The 13,809-nt window shown below is 35.7% G+C and overlaps 1 non-coding gene across 1 annotated transcript; it reads left to right on the top strand.

Moving 5' to 3' along the window:
- The first annotated feature begins 11,451 nt into the window (after positions 1–11,451).
- LOC122727041 lies at positions 11,452–11,556 on the top strand. The gene has a single exon (XR_006353014.1). It is a non-coding gene; the product is annotated as a U6 spliceosomal RNA (small nuclear RNA).
- The last annotated feature ends 2,253 nt before the right edge of the window (positions 11,557–13,809 follow it).

Below are 13,809 nucleotides of genomic sequence, written 5' to 3' on the forward strand. Positions count from 1 at the left end.
TTGTTATGGAAAGGCTGCCATGTGAGAGAAAAATGAATTAAAGGGGGTAGTGATTTTGACAGGAGAGCTGAAGTAAGCACATTTTAATCCATCCATAAAAAAATCTATGATCCTGTGGTTCCAATCTTACAATAAAGGTGAAATTTGAAGAATAAATATATATTATCTAATCAAATGGTTTGCTATTAGCAATGCAACCTACTTGTGTTGTAGCGAATCAGATATTAGTATATGTAGCATGATAGTAAATGCTATTGTTTTGCCTTCAATCACAAAGCATATGTAATTATATCAATCTAGAGGATTTTTCTCCCTAGAGTCTTTTCATTATTTTTCCATAGATAATCAGTAAAGCCAGTAACAAAAAAGTCTCAGGAAATCCTTTCCTTGTCACTGGGGGGCCAGAAGAAAGGGGGTAACAGACTGATGGGGAAAAATAATTTTCTAGAAAACCATCAAGGTCCAACAGGCAAGAAAAACATATCATAGATAAAAGTACAATGGATTTGGGGCAGAGAACTCGGGCTACTAACTGCCCCCTCGATATGAAGTAAGTTGCTTGACCTCATCAGGTCTCAGTTTCTTTTCCTTTAAACAAAACAAAACTTAGTTTAAGTGATTCCTAAGGTCTCTTTCAACTCTTGATCCTATGATATCATTGTGTTGTTTCCCCCAAAGAGAGGGTTACTCCAAAGTAATCTTTAAATAGAATGGTTTATCTTCCTTGAAGTAGTAGGTGAGTTAGGTCTGAGACAGAAAGAAGAAATTTGCTTTTTTTTCCAATTAGCCACTGTGGGCTGCAAGAGGCAGTGATGTTCATAACTTAACATTTATATCATGCTTCCAACTTTCAAAAACCTTTCATTCATAATTATGCAATGTTGGCACCATGAAGATGATCATCTCATTTAACAGATGAGTACATTGAAGATTAAGGGCATTTTACAGTTCACCATAGCTGGCAAATTCAAGTTAGGATTTTAACCTAGGTCTTCTGACTCAAAGTCCATGCTGCTTTCTGATGATGAAGATGAATATGATGATGACATTGAGGGTGATGATGATGTCAAAAATATTTAAGAGTCTGATTTTTATGACCATTATGCTAAATGTTGGGAATGTGAAGAAAGAAAGAAAAAAACCCTGTTCTCAGGAAATTAACAATCTAATTATGATGAGTATGAAAATAATTATAACAATAATCATTCTTTGCAGTTGAATGAATTTTGCATATTTGAAGACTTTTTATCCCTAGCAATCAGTAGTCATTTAATACTCCACTGAGATAGGCATTAGTATTCCTATTTAACAGATGAGGAAAAAAAGGCATAAATGATTTTACAAAAGTTACATAGATATTTAGTCATAAAATCAGGAAAAGAATCTGGTTCTTTGAACCTCCACTAGTTTCAATTTAGTCTTCAGCTAGCAGTATACTAATGTGATATTAACTGTTGATGTCACTATTTAGATAACAGTAATTAAGTAGGACATACTGTCTCAATTCCCATAGCCCATAAAAAAAAAACTATTTGATTGAAGTAATCCATTAGTTTGCATCATTGATAGGTGCTTTATAATATCCTTCCTCAATATTAACGTCAAAGATGTGGCTTTGGGACAATTATTCTGTGCTCAACGTAGCCTTCATAAATCTTTGAAGTCATAAAGAAAAAGTAAGGAGAGAATGAGCTCTTTAAGTCAGTGAAGGTTTCTTGGAATCATCAATCTTCCAGGACTGTTTTCTCAGCCTTCAAAAGAGCTTATCTAGCCAACCATAACTCTTAAGTGGGAAAATGTGCTGCCCACAAGTGATATGAGATGGCTTTTCCTGGAGGTTTGGTACTGATTGCTTTAAGGACAAGGAAAGGAGTGGAGAAAAACACACACACACAACACAAATCCCTTTGGATCAAGATGAAATAATCTAACAAAATGGATCAGAGAGAAGAATAGAAGGGAAATAGGAATAGCCAACTCTTCCCTGATCTGGAACAAGAGCCCCTTCTTTCCTCACTAGCAGTCTATCACTCAGTGCCATGGTGCTGTTTCATATCAAGATCTTAGAAATCATGACAAGCTGCATAGGTATTAGAGGTACAACCAGATGTGGCAGATTTTCCATTGTTGTGATTAGTCCATGGAAAATATTACTAATGGTTTGTGTCAGGGGAGGCTTAACTGACCCCAACTGGCCAAAATCATCTGGCCACATTTCTTTAAGTCAGACCCATTAAATATTCCCTCTTGTTATTTCACAACAGTACCCCTTCCCCCAACACCCTACTCCCAACCACCACCACCTTTTATGAGAGGTATGACTGTGTAAAGCTCAGTTCAGGCAAAGGAGAAATTCCATGACAGCATGAGCAGGTGGGCTGAAAAGGGAGAAGTACATTTCCCTAGGAGGAATTTTATTTATGGCCCAGCTTGGATTATTTGTGGCTCTGGAGGACTGAAAAGCTATGGAGGACAGCCAAAGTATAGGTGATAGAAATGAATGGATTATACCTACAGCCTCATTTGAAACAATACTTCAACATCTTTTTCTATCTCAAAAGAAGCAAAATTAACTGATATGATCTTCATCTCATAATATATCCCAATCACCCACCTTTGCTGGTGGAAAGGCTAATTAGAGTAGCAAAAGGACAAGGCAGAAGCAAGAAGAAAAGCAAAGGATCTGTATAAGTCACAAACATCAGTCTCCAAATAGCTAGCTGGAAGTCGCCTCTTTTCATACAAATTTATTTTTTTACAGCTTATAGATTGTTATTGACAACATGTCTCTCCTCCAAGGGTCTTTGTCTCCAAAGGCAGTCTTCAGAATTCTCCGTGTTTCTACATATGACAGTCTCATCTTATATAAAGGGTAGGTACACAAAGCCCCTTCTACAGTGTGCTCACAGGCTTGTTGGTTTGTTTGTTTTTAAGGCAGACCCAGACAATATCAAATCTCCCATAAAACTCCGTATTTGAAATCCCAACACACTTTGCAGGCTGCCCCTTCGTCATCTTTTCCTAAATTGCCATTCTCTCCATGAATGAAATTACTAAAAATCTAAAGTTCAGATTCAGTTCAGAGGAGCATGAAAAAGTTTCAATGCTTTGTTGAACCTTAAATAACTTTGCTCTGAATCTCTTCTGTCATTAGGTGGAGATCTCAATATAATTTGATACAATTCAATAAACATTCATTAAATGATCACCATGTGTCAGACATTGGGGATACAAAGAGACAAAAGATAGTCTCTGACCTCAAGGAGCTTACAAATTAGTGAAGGACACAATATGCAAGCAAATGTGTAAGAAGCAAACTATATGCTGCAGAGTTAGGAAATAAATGAGGGAAACCACTGGAATTAAGAGGTGTTAGTTATGACATTTTGTTGAATATGAGATTTTAGTTGGGACTTAAAGGAAGCTAGAAAGGTCAGTAGTTTGATCAGAAGAGAAGGAGCTTTCCAGACATGGGGATAGCCAAAAGAGAGAGAGAGAGAGAGAGAGAGGGAGGGAGGGAGAGAGAGCGAGCCAAGAGATGGAGTGTCTTATTAATGGAAGAAGAAGAAAAGGAGGAGGAGGAAGAAGATAAAGTAGAAAAGTGGAAGAAGGAGGAGAAAGAGAAGAAAAAGAAAGAAAAGGAAAGGAAAGATAGAAAAAAAGAAGAAAGAAAGAAATAACAAGAACAGATTTATATGACTCTTCAAGGTTTATAAAGCTCTAGAAGTAGCTATGTGGTACAGAGGAAAGAGTGATGAACCTGGAGTCATGAAGACCTGAATTTGAATCCTTTATCAGACAGCTACCTCTGTGACCCTCAGTAAATCACTTAAACCTCTCAGACAGTTTTTTTTCTAAATCATCACATTTGATCACAAACCTGTGAGGTAACATCTACAGGTATTATACCCATTTTAAAAATGAGGAAACTGTGACTAGGAGAGATTAATCCACTTGCTTAGTACCATATGACGAATAAATATCTTGGGTAGTATTCAAATCTGAGTCTCCTTGACTTCAAGTCCAGTAATTCATGCTATCTCCCCAACATACTTAAACGTACATTCTGAAATTCAGGATTTGTTCTTTGACAAAGATTTTAAAAAGGATTTGTGCAAATAAGAGGATAAATTTGTAGATTTTACAATCCTGCAGTAAATGAAACATCATAGATGGCATTTCACATTGGCAAGGCTACATATCCAAGCTTATTGCACAATTGACATATTTTTGTTGGACTCTCAGTTTTTGCCATGAAATGTGTGCATGCCTATAAGCTATCTCCTGAAGCCAAACTGGGGAGTTAGTTAGATATTTGACTCTCTTTATGGTAGAGCGCCAGGAAAGGGGAAGAAAATGAAAGTATCTTCCCAAACAAGCCAACAATTTGAAGGAGAGCATCTAATGTCATAATGTGTCTGGCCAGCATCCTGTCATGTTACCCAATGAGTGTGCAAAACTAAGGTCTTAGAGGAGGATTAAATATTTTGTTTCTAGAATGAATAAAGTGACTGACTGATTGAATGAATGATTAGATTATTGCATGAGGTAGTTCTCTAGGCACACCACTGACCTACAATTTCCAAAGTATTTTGCCTTCTGAGCTCACTCAAAAAATACAATAGCAATTTCAAATTGTTTTAATTAGATAAAAGCAAAAATCATACTAGGCACATCATAATGTTACATAGAAGCCCTCCCAACATAGTTTCTGTTGGCGTGGCCAAAATTCTACTTGGTGAGCTTTAATGTTTGTGTCCTATTTTTTATGAATGAAATCTCAAGATTTTCATACTAGACAGCCAGATTGAATTCACTCTCATACTGATGTTTGACTTAATTTGAAGTTTGTATCCTTCAGAATAAATGGCCAACTTTTGAATAATATATGTAATAGCAAAAGAAAGCAACACCAGTGTTTTGATGATTTTGTGATTGGTATTTCTGCAGGGTAGAAAGGGAAGGATCCTTACTTCAATAATTGTAATAATGTACTTTTATTTTTTAAGGTTACAAAAGACTTTATGTAAATTATAGCAAATATTACTAAAATTTGTTACCGTTTTACAGTGCTTAAAAGTTTGCAAAACATTTTACATGTTTTATCTCTTCTTATCCTCATAATAACTTTATGAGATAGGTGTCATTGTTATCTCTATATTAAGGTGTCATTGTTATCTCTATATTACAGATGAGGAGACTAAGGTGGAATGAGGCTAAATGACTTGCCTGTATCACACAGCTAGTAGTCAGGCAGTTAGTAAGCATTTATTAAGTACCTATTATGTTCCAGAATACAAAGAAAGGTAAAATATATTCTCTACTTTTGAAGAACTTATAAACTAATGAAGTAGACACCATGCAAACAACCTTATAAAAATGAGCTGTATACAAGTAAAGTATGTGGTAGCTAGGTGGCACAGCACTGGGTTTGGAATCAGGAAGACCTCTTCATTCATTCAAATCCAGTCTCACACACTTACTAGCTGTGTGTTCCTGGGCAAGTCATTTAACCTGTCTGCCTTAATTCCTCATCTGTAAAATGAGCTGGAGATCTAAATGCAAACTACTCCCAACATCTTTGTTAAGAAATCCCCAAAATGGCACCACTGAGCCTTGACAGGACTGAAATGACTGAACAACAAAAAATATACATGAAATAATCAACATTAGGAAGGTGCTAGAATTAAAGATGATTAGAAAGGTTCCCTATAAAAGGTGGAATTTTAGCTGAGATTTGAAGGAATCCAAGGAAGGAAAGAGGCAGAGAGGAGGAGGAAGACAATTCTGGACATGGACAATAGCAGAAGAAAACGCCGAGAGTCAAGGAGTATCTTGTTTAGGAAACAAGAAGAAGATCATTGTAATTGAATTGAAGAATATGCAGAGGGGGCGTTGGGCATAAAGTGTAAGAGTACTGGAAAATTTTAGGGAGGGAAAGAAGGAGGTTATGAGAATTTTTAGTGCTAAACAGAAGATCCTGAAGGTGACAGGGAGCCAAAAACAGTTATTGAGTAGAGGGAGTGACTTGGTCAGATTTGAACTTTAGAAAAATCACTTTGACAACTCAGTGGAAGAGGGACTGGAGTAAGGAGAGACGTGCCATACAGACCAAGCAGCAAGCTATCATAATAGTTCAGGTGTGAGGAGATGAAGGCCTGCACCAAGATGATAGCAGTATCAAAAAAATAGGGCATATTCTAGAAATGTTACACAGCTGAAATCAATAGCCTTGGCAATAAATTGCATGGGGGGGGGGAGGGGTGAGAGATAGTAAGGAATTTAGGTTGTAGACTGGAATACCTGGATCACTATAGTGCTCTTGTCAGTAATAGAAAAGTTTGGAAGATAGGAGAGCTTGGAGAGAAAAACAATGAATTCAGTTTGGGACAGGTTATGTTTAAGTTGCTACTCGGCACACAGTTTGAGATGTCTAACAGGAAGTTGTAAATGCAAGACTAAAGATAAAAATGGTTAGGGCTAGATAAATGGATTTGAGAATCATCAGCATAACGAAATCTATGAAATTATCAAGTAATGTAGTATAGAGAAAGAAGAGGAGAGGACCCAATAAGTATTTGAGACAGGATTTGAACTCAGGCCCTCATGACACTGTGTCCAAATTATCTGTGATCCTCACAACAACCCTGGAAAATATTTGCTATTGTTATCCTCATTTTATTAAAGAGGAAGCTGGGACTAAGGAAGATTAAGGAACTTCCCCAGTACTGTAGAGTTAAGAGTTAAAAACAAGATTCCAGCCCAAGTTTTCCTGATTTCTGAACCTGCATGGTATCCAGTGTGCCATACTGCCATCATGTGACAGTGTATCTCTTTGAGAAGTTAATTGGAGACAGGCAGACCTAGTTTCAGATTCTGACTCAGACACTACATGTCTTCAGGCAAGTCATTTACCCTTTGTCTGATTCAGTTTCCGTATATGTAGAGTGATGATAACAATAGCATCTGTCTCTCAAGTTTTTGTGAGAATCAAATGAAATAGTATATGAAAGCAAGTGAAAAAATACACTGAACTTGCTTTGCTTAAAATATTATATACATATCAGTGATTTATAATTTGAGAAGGTTGAGGGAGAGATACCTTTTTATTATTACTAAGAAAGAAAAGGGGGGAAGCAGTAAAATATTTCCATAATAAACCACAATGAGCAAGATTTGTTGCTGTTTTTAAATAAAAGTAAATAGGTAAAATCTAGATATAGTAAAGATATATTTTATCAACTATATTTAATTCACATAACACACAATCTTCCCTCAGAATAATCACTAATATAGTCATGCTGATATGTTAGACTATAGGATTTAGAAACACCTTTGTCTCATCCTTAATTTCGGCTGCAGCTTTCAGATACATAACATAATGCCTTAAGTAATTAGCTACATTAGTCTCTGGGACCTTTAGGACAGAAAATATTTTAATCCTTCTTTGACAGAAAAAGTGGTGGTTAAGAACATGGGAAGGGGGGCAGCTACATGGCACAGTGGATAAAGCACCGGCCCTGGATTCAGGAGGAGCTGAGTTCAAGTCCGGCCTCAGACACTTGACACTTACTAGCTGTGTGACCCTGGGCAAGTCACTTAACCCCCCCATAAAAGAAAGAAAGAAAGAAAGAAAGAAAGAAAGAAAGAAAGAAAGAAAGAAAGAAAGAAAGAAAGAAAGAAAGAAAGAAAGAAAGAAAGAAAGAAAAGAAGAAGAACATGGTAAGAATACCTAGTGTAGTGTAGCCTGGTAATTTAGTAATTAAATATATTAAAAGATTAGTTATTTCCCCTAATATGTGGAAAGAGTGGCATAATCATTTTCAATTACATAGTTTTCCAACAGAGACACAATTTAAGAAAAGTAACAAGACAGGCATATACCCCTGCTACCTTTGGGAATTTCTCTACAACTGCTACTGCTCAGTCCCATATAATTTTCACACGGCAAATAGAGTTACAAAATGTACATCCCAGTGGAAAAGTATTTTAATTCCTGAGTTCAGTGATTCAGGTGTCTTAAACACATTTTAACAAGTTCCATATTTGTGATTTCAAAGACATTCCAGGCAGCATCTTTTTCTTCAGAACCATGTTATTCAAATAGAGGTCAAGTGATAACTGTTGGTGCTCTCCAGTATTCTACAGTCAGTTCTGAGTGTCTACACATGTTACTCTGATCAAGTTATTTAAATTACCTGGACCTCACTTTCCTGTTCTGTAAAATGGGCATGAGTGCTTGATCTGACTACCTCAAAGAATTTCTGTGCAGATAATATATATGAAATTATTTCCAAGTCTATGGGGCTAAAATGGGCGAGGGGATGGGGGAAACTATTCAAATAAAATCTATTGTTATACTACCCGATTTTTACTGCAAAGGGATCTAGGTTAAAGAGAAAAGGGGAAAAATCAAGAAAGTACTCATGTAAAAACATTAAGTATACAATTAAATTTGTAACCTTTATATAGGTGCAATATTTTAAATTTATAGAAGTTAAACTACTAAGTGGATGAATAAGAGGTATCTGTATTTGATACCTGGCTATAATTTGAAGTAATAATGCTATGTTTTTTTAAGAGATTAGGTTTTATATACTCTTGGCTAAGTTTACAAGTGGTCAAGGAAAAAAAGGAATTAGCCATTTAGATTATCTAAAGTCCAAAATATATGACTTAAGGCTCTCCTCCTCCTCTTCCTCCTCTTCCCCTCCCTCCAAAAGGGGGAGAGAACTTTACATTGTGATGGAATTTATGACTAAATGCAACAGAATTTCAGCCTCATGGAATTTTATACAATCAGTGGTCTCAGAAAGTATCCTATAAAAGCATAAATGCCCTCAACATTTATCCCTGCCAAATGTTCACATAGCCTTTGTTTGAATGTTTTAAGAAAGAAACAACTCACTACTTTCCAAAGTAATCCATCTCATTTTTGGAGAACTTTAGTTGTTAGGAAGATTTTGTTTTCACGCTTATTTCAGTCAGCTTCTCTACAATGTCCAAGGTTCTAGTTATGCCCTCCAATTTCTTTCTTCAATCAAGAACTTTTTGTTTCTCTATATTAGAAGCTATTAAACATTTGTGTTTCTTGCCCAATCTGTTGTCAAGACCTGTCAATTTTGCTTTAATAACATCTCTTGAATCCACCTGTTTCCCTCTTCCTACACTGCCACCACATTGGTGCAAGGCCTCGTTGTTTCTTGTCTGGACTGTTGAAATGGTCTGATGGTTGGTCTCCCTTCCACAAGTTTCTTCCCATTCCACTCCATCCTCCATTCAGCTATCATCAATCTTCCAAAAGTTTAGAATTGGCACATGTGTACATATACCCCTTATTCAGTAAACTTAAGTGGTTCCCTATCACCTCCAGAATCAAATGTAAAATCATCTGCCTGACATTTAAAGCCTTTCATAATCTACCCCTCTACATTCCTACTTTTCTTATACCTTACATTTCCTTCCACATAGTCATGAATCTAGTGATGTTGGTCTTCTAGCTGTTCAACAATATATTCCATCTTGAAATTTTGTACATTTCCACTAGCCATCTGCCATACCTCCTCATCTCCTCCTCTTTGCTTCCTTGGCTTCCTTCAAGGTCCAGCTAATATCCCATCTTCTGGGCACATAGGTGGCACAGTGGATAGAACACTGGCCCTGAAGTTGGGAGGACCTGAGCTCAAATCTCTCCTCAGACACATACTAGCTATGTGACCCTGGGCAACTCACTTAAGCTCATTTGCCTTAAAAAATCCAGGGCCATCTCCATTCATCCAGATATGTAAATAAACATAAACATAGATATAAATATTTGTGTGTATTTTTCCACTGGATCTTAATGGTTCTGGAGGAGAGATTGAGGTTGGTGACCTTGCACATCCTTCCCTCACTTAAACACAATTCAGTACAAGTCATGACATTACTCTGATGTCATGGTCCTCTTTGTGAATGAAAGACAAATGACAAGAACAACAACCACCACCACAACAACAACCATATCCCATCTTCTACAGGAACCCCTTCTAGTTCCCCTTAATTCTATTGTCTTCCCTATGTTGACTGTTTCCACTTTATCTTGTATATAACTTATTTGAATATAGTTGTTTCTTTACTGTCTACCTACATTAGAGCTTCTTGAGAACAATGACTGTCTTTTGCCTTTCTTGTATCCCCAGCTCCTAGTATAGTACCTGGCACATAGTAGGCACTTAATAAATATTTATCAACAGGCTGACATTCTGTGTGTGCATATGTGTGTATGTGTGTACGTAAGTGTGTGTGTTGAATCCCTTTGGCAATCTGGTAAAGCCTATGGACCTCTTCTAATAATGTTCTTAGATGTATAAAATAAGTAGGGTTATAAAAACTATTACACTGAAATATTCTTGTCTGTTCTTAGAAAAAATAAAAAAGGTCAAGGACGCTAAATTGGTCTTCTATATCATTTTGTTCCATGAGCTAATTTATAGGAGGTAAGCACCTAATGCAGAGTACACATAGGTGTCTGATTTATGTTTCTTGAAATGAATTGAAAGTAAAATATCCCCACCTAATAAAGACAAATAATATTATCTTTTATCTCCAAGTTGACTTCTTAACATGCTATTCTAGAGAGGTCCCATTGTGGCAACCTAATCAACTAAATTTCTCTCCACTGCATTATACCTTTCCCAAGACATTTCCACACTTATGGAAGGTCTCAATATATGTTTTCAGCTTTGGCTGATGATGATCAATCTAAAAACATGAAACCGGCCTGTACTTTCTCCCTTTTGAGTAGAATAATCAGAATAAGCTGTCTTCAAAGCACAAAACGAGCTGGATATTTGCCAACTCTCTACTCAGTAGTGGGGAGATCTGTGCTGGGGCTATTACTATAACAGAACACCATATTAGATGAAAGCTCCATAAATGGTGGGTGGGGGGGTGATTGCCTTTTTCAAGTCTAGACACCAGCTGCTTCTTTGCAGGAAACAATGCTTACCTTGCAAATATGCATTAGCAATTAAGTGAGCTAGGCTATTCCTATCATCCTATCCCTGTTCACTTATATTGCCCAGTCCTAAATGGTATCTTACATGTAAGTAAATGCAAGATACATTGCACTTCTATGCTGTACTTAATTGTTTTCTGTTTAAGATGAAACAGAGCGTAGCAGTAGATAGCAATACAAGAGTTGTTCGGCTTCTTTTTACAAAACATTAAATTCTGAGCCTCCTTATTAAGCAAATTATTAAGAAAAGTTGCTAAGCACTTTTAAAGGATATCCAAAACACCAGTTTTCAGACAATTGTTAAAGAATTTTGATGTCCAAAATTAAGGTGCTTAATGCCACTGAGTCTCAGTTTCTTCATCCATAAAATAGGAATTAGAATTTGTGTACTAGCTATCTCATGGAGTTGTTTCCCTTTGTAAACCCTTAAAAGTACTACATAATTGTGAGTTGATGTGCTTATTTCAGCAGCACATATGTTAAAATTAAAATATTAAAGAAAAGATTAACTTGACTCCTGCGTAAAGGTGATATGCAAATATGTGGATTTCTATATTTTTCATTTGAAGAGTTTGTTGTAGAAATACTTCTAACTTAACATGAAAACAATTAGGGGGAGAAAGAGGGGAAGTTAAGAAAAAATATAATCCTGAGGAGGGAGTTTGTCATCACAAATAAATCGAGCTTCCTCATCCTAGGTTAAAGAGAAAAGGGAAAAGAATTAGAAATGAGGAGAATATCCATCAGTTGGGGAATGGATGAATAAACTGTGATATATGAATATAAAGAAATACTATTGCACTGAAAGAAATGACAAAAGAGAATTTCAGAGAATCCTGAGAAGTAGAAACAGATATGGAAGGAAAGTGAATAAAATTAAGAGAAAAATTAATAAAATAACAACGATATTGTAAAGAAAAGTAGCTTTGAAAGACTTGTAGATTCTGATAAAAACAAAAACAAGCCACATGTCTGGAAGAGTTATGATTAATCATGTTGCCAACTTCCTAACATGGTCACTGTTGTGATTTGCTTTGCTTGACTGGGTTTGTGTTACAAAATTGCTGTTGTTTTTCTTTCCAGTTTTTAATGCTGTAGGAAGAAGAAGAGAGCAGGCATGAAAGTGATGGTGATGGCCAAAAATAAAAGGAGAAAAGATATAAAGAACAGAGCAACTGAAACATATTTTAAAATGCAGAAATGAGTAAAGGAGACATAGAAGGAAACAGGCAAGCAGAAAAGTTTCAAAAATAAGTTTATAGGGGGCAGCTAGATGGCACAGTGGATAGAGCACCGGCCCTGGATTCAGGAGTACCTGAGTTCAAATCCGGCCTCAGACACTTAACACTTACTAGCTGTGTGACCCTGGGCAAGTCACTTAACCCCAATTGCCTTACTAAAAAAAAAACAAAAAATAATAATAAGTTTATATTTATTACAAGTTTTCTTTAAAAGCAAGAAATCTCAATAAGACAAGAAAAAGAAATTGAAGGAATAAAGACAGGCAATAAAGAAACAAAATTATCATTCTTTGTAGATTATATACTTAGAGAACTCTAAGTATGGTATACTTAGATAACTCTAGGGAACCAGCGTGGAAACTAATTGAAATACTTAACAACTTAATAAAGGTGCAGGATATAAAACAAACTCACATAATCATTAGCATTTCTATATACCACTCACAATACTTAACAGCAAGAGATAGAAAGAGCAATTCCATTTGAAATAAGTGAAGAAAATATAAAGTACTTTGGAATCTAATTGCTAAGACAAACCCAGGAACTATATAAACAAAATGGGAAGATGTTTTTCATAAAATTAAAAATAAATATAAACAACTAGAGAAATATTTGCTCATGTGTAAACTGAGCCAATGTAATAAAAATGACCATTTTGCCTAAATTAATTTAGTGCCATACCAATAAAACTACCAAATAAATATTTTATAGAGGTCAAAAATAGCAACAAAATCCATCTAGCAGAACAAAAGTTCAAGAATATCAAGGGAATCAATGAAAAAAATTGTTAACAAGGTGGTCTAGCAGTACCAAATTTCAAACTATATTACAAAGCAGTAATTACCAAAACTATCTTAGTAATCTAGTGTGTGGTGAACCCAAAGATACAAGCTCTGAGGGGAAGAACTCACTACCTGACAAAAATTTCTGGGAAAACTGGAAAGTAATTTGGCAAAAACTTGGCATAAAGAAATATATCACACTGTATACCAAGATAAGGTCAAAATGGTTACATGATTTAGACATAAAGGGTGATAACTTAAGGTATATGGAGATATACAGATAATCTTACCTGTTCTATCAATGGAAAAGGGAAGAGTTTATGACCAAACAACTGATAGGACCACAGCAAGTATGATGGATAATTATGATTACATATAATTCAAGATTTTGTATAAATAAAATTAATACATTCAAAAATTGGAAGGAAAGCAGACAATGAGAAAAAAAGGTTATCACAAGCTTTCTGTGAAAGACCTCATTTCTCAAATTTATAGAGAACTGAACCAAATTTATAAAAATAAGAGTCATTTCCCAGGTGACAAATGCTGAAAGGATATGAACAAATAGATTTCAGAAGAAATAAAATCTATCAATAGTCACATGAAAAAATGCTTTAAGCCTTAGGTTCTTAAATTATGGGCCATCATTCCATATTGTGACCCATAACTGTATGAGGGGGTGAGGTTCACAAAAAAGTTGAAAAAAGTAAAATGTTATGTATACCTATTTTTTTTTTTAGTGAGGCAATTAGGGTTAAGTGACTTGCCCAGGGTCACAAAGCTAGTAAGT

Source organism: Dromiciops gliroides, chromosome 4, assembly GCF_019393635.1.
Source record: "Dromiciops gliroides isolate mDroGli1 chromosome 4, mDroGli1.pri, whole genome shotgun sequence".
In the NCBI taxonomy this organism is placed as follows: Eukaryota; Metazoa; Chordata; class Mammalia; order Microbiotheria; family Microbiotheriidae; genus Dromiciops; species Dromiciops gliroides.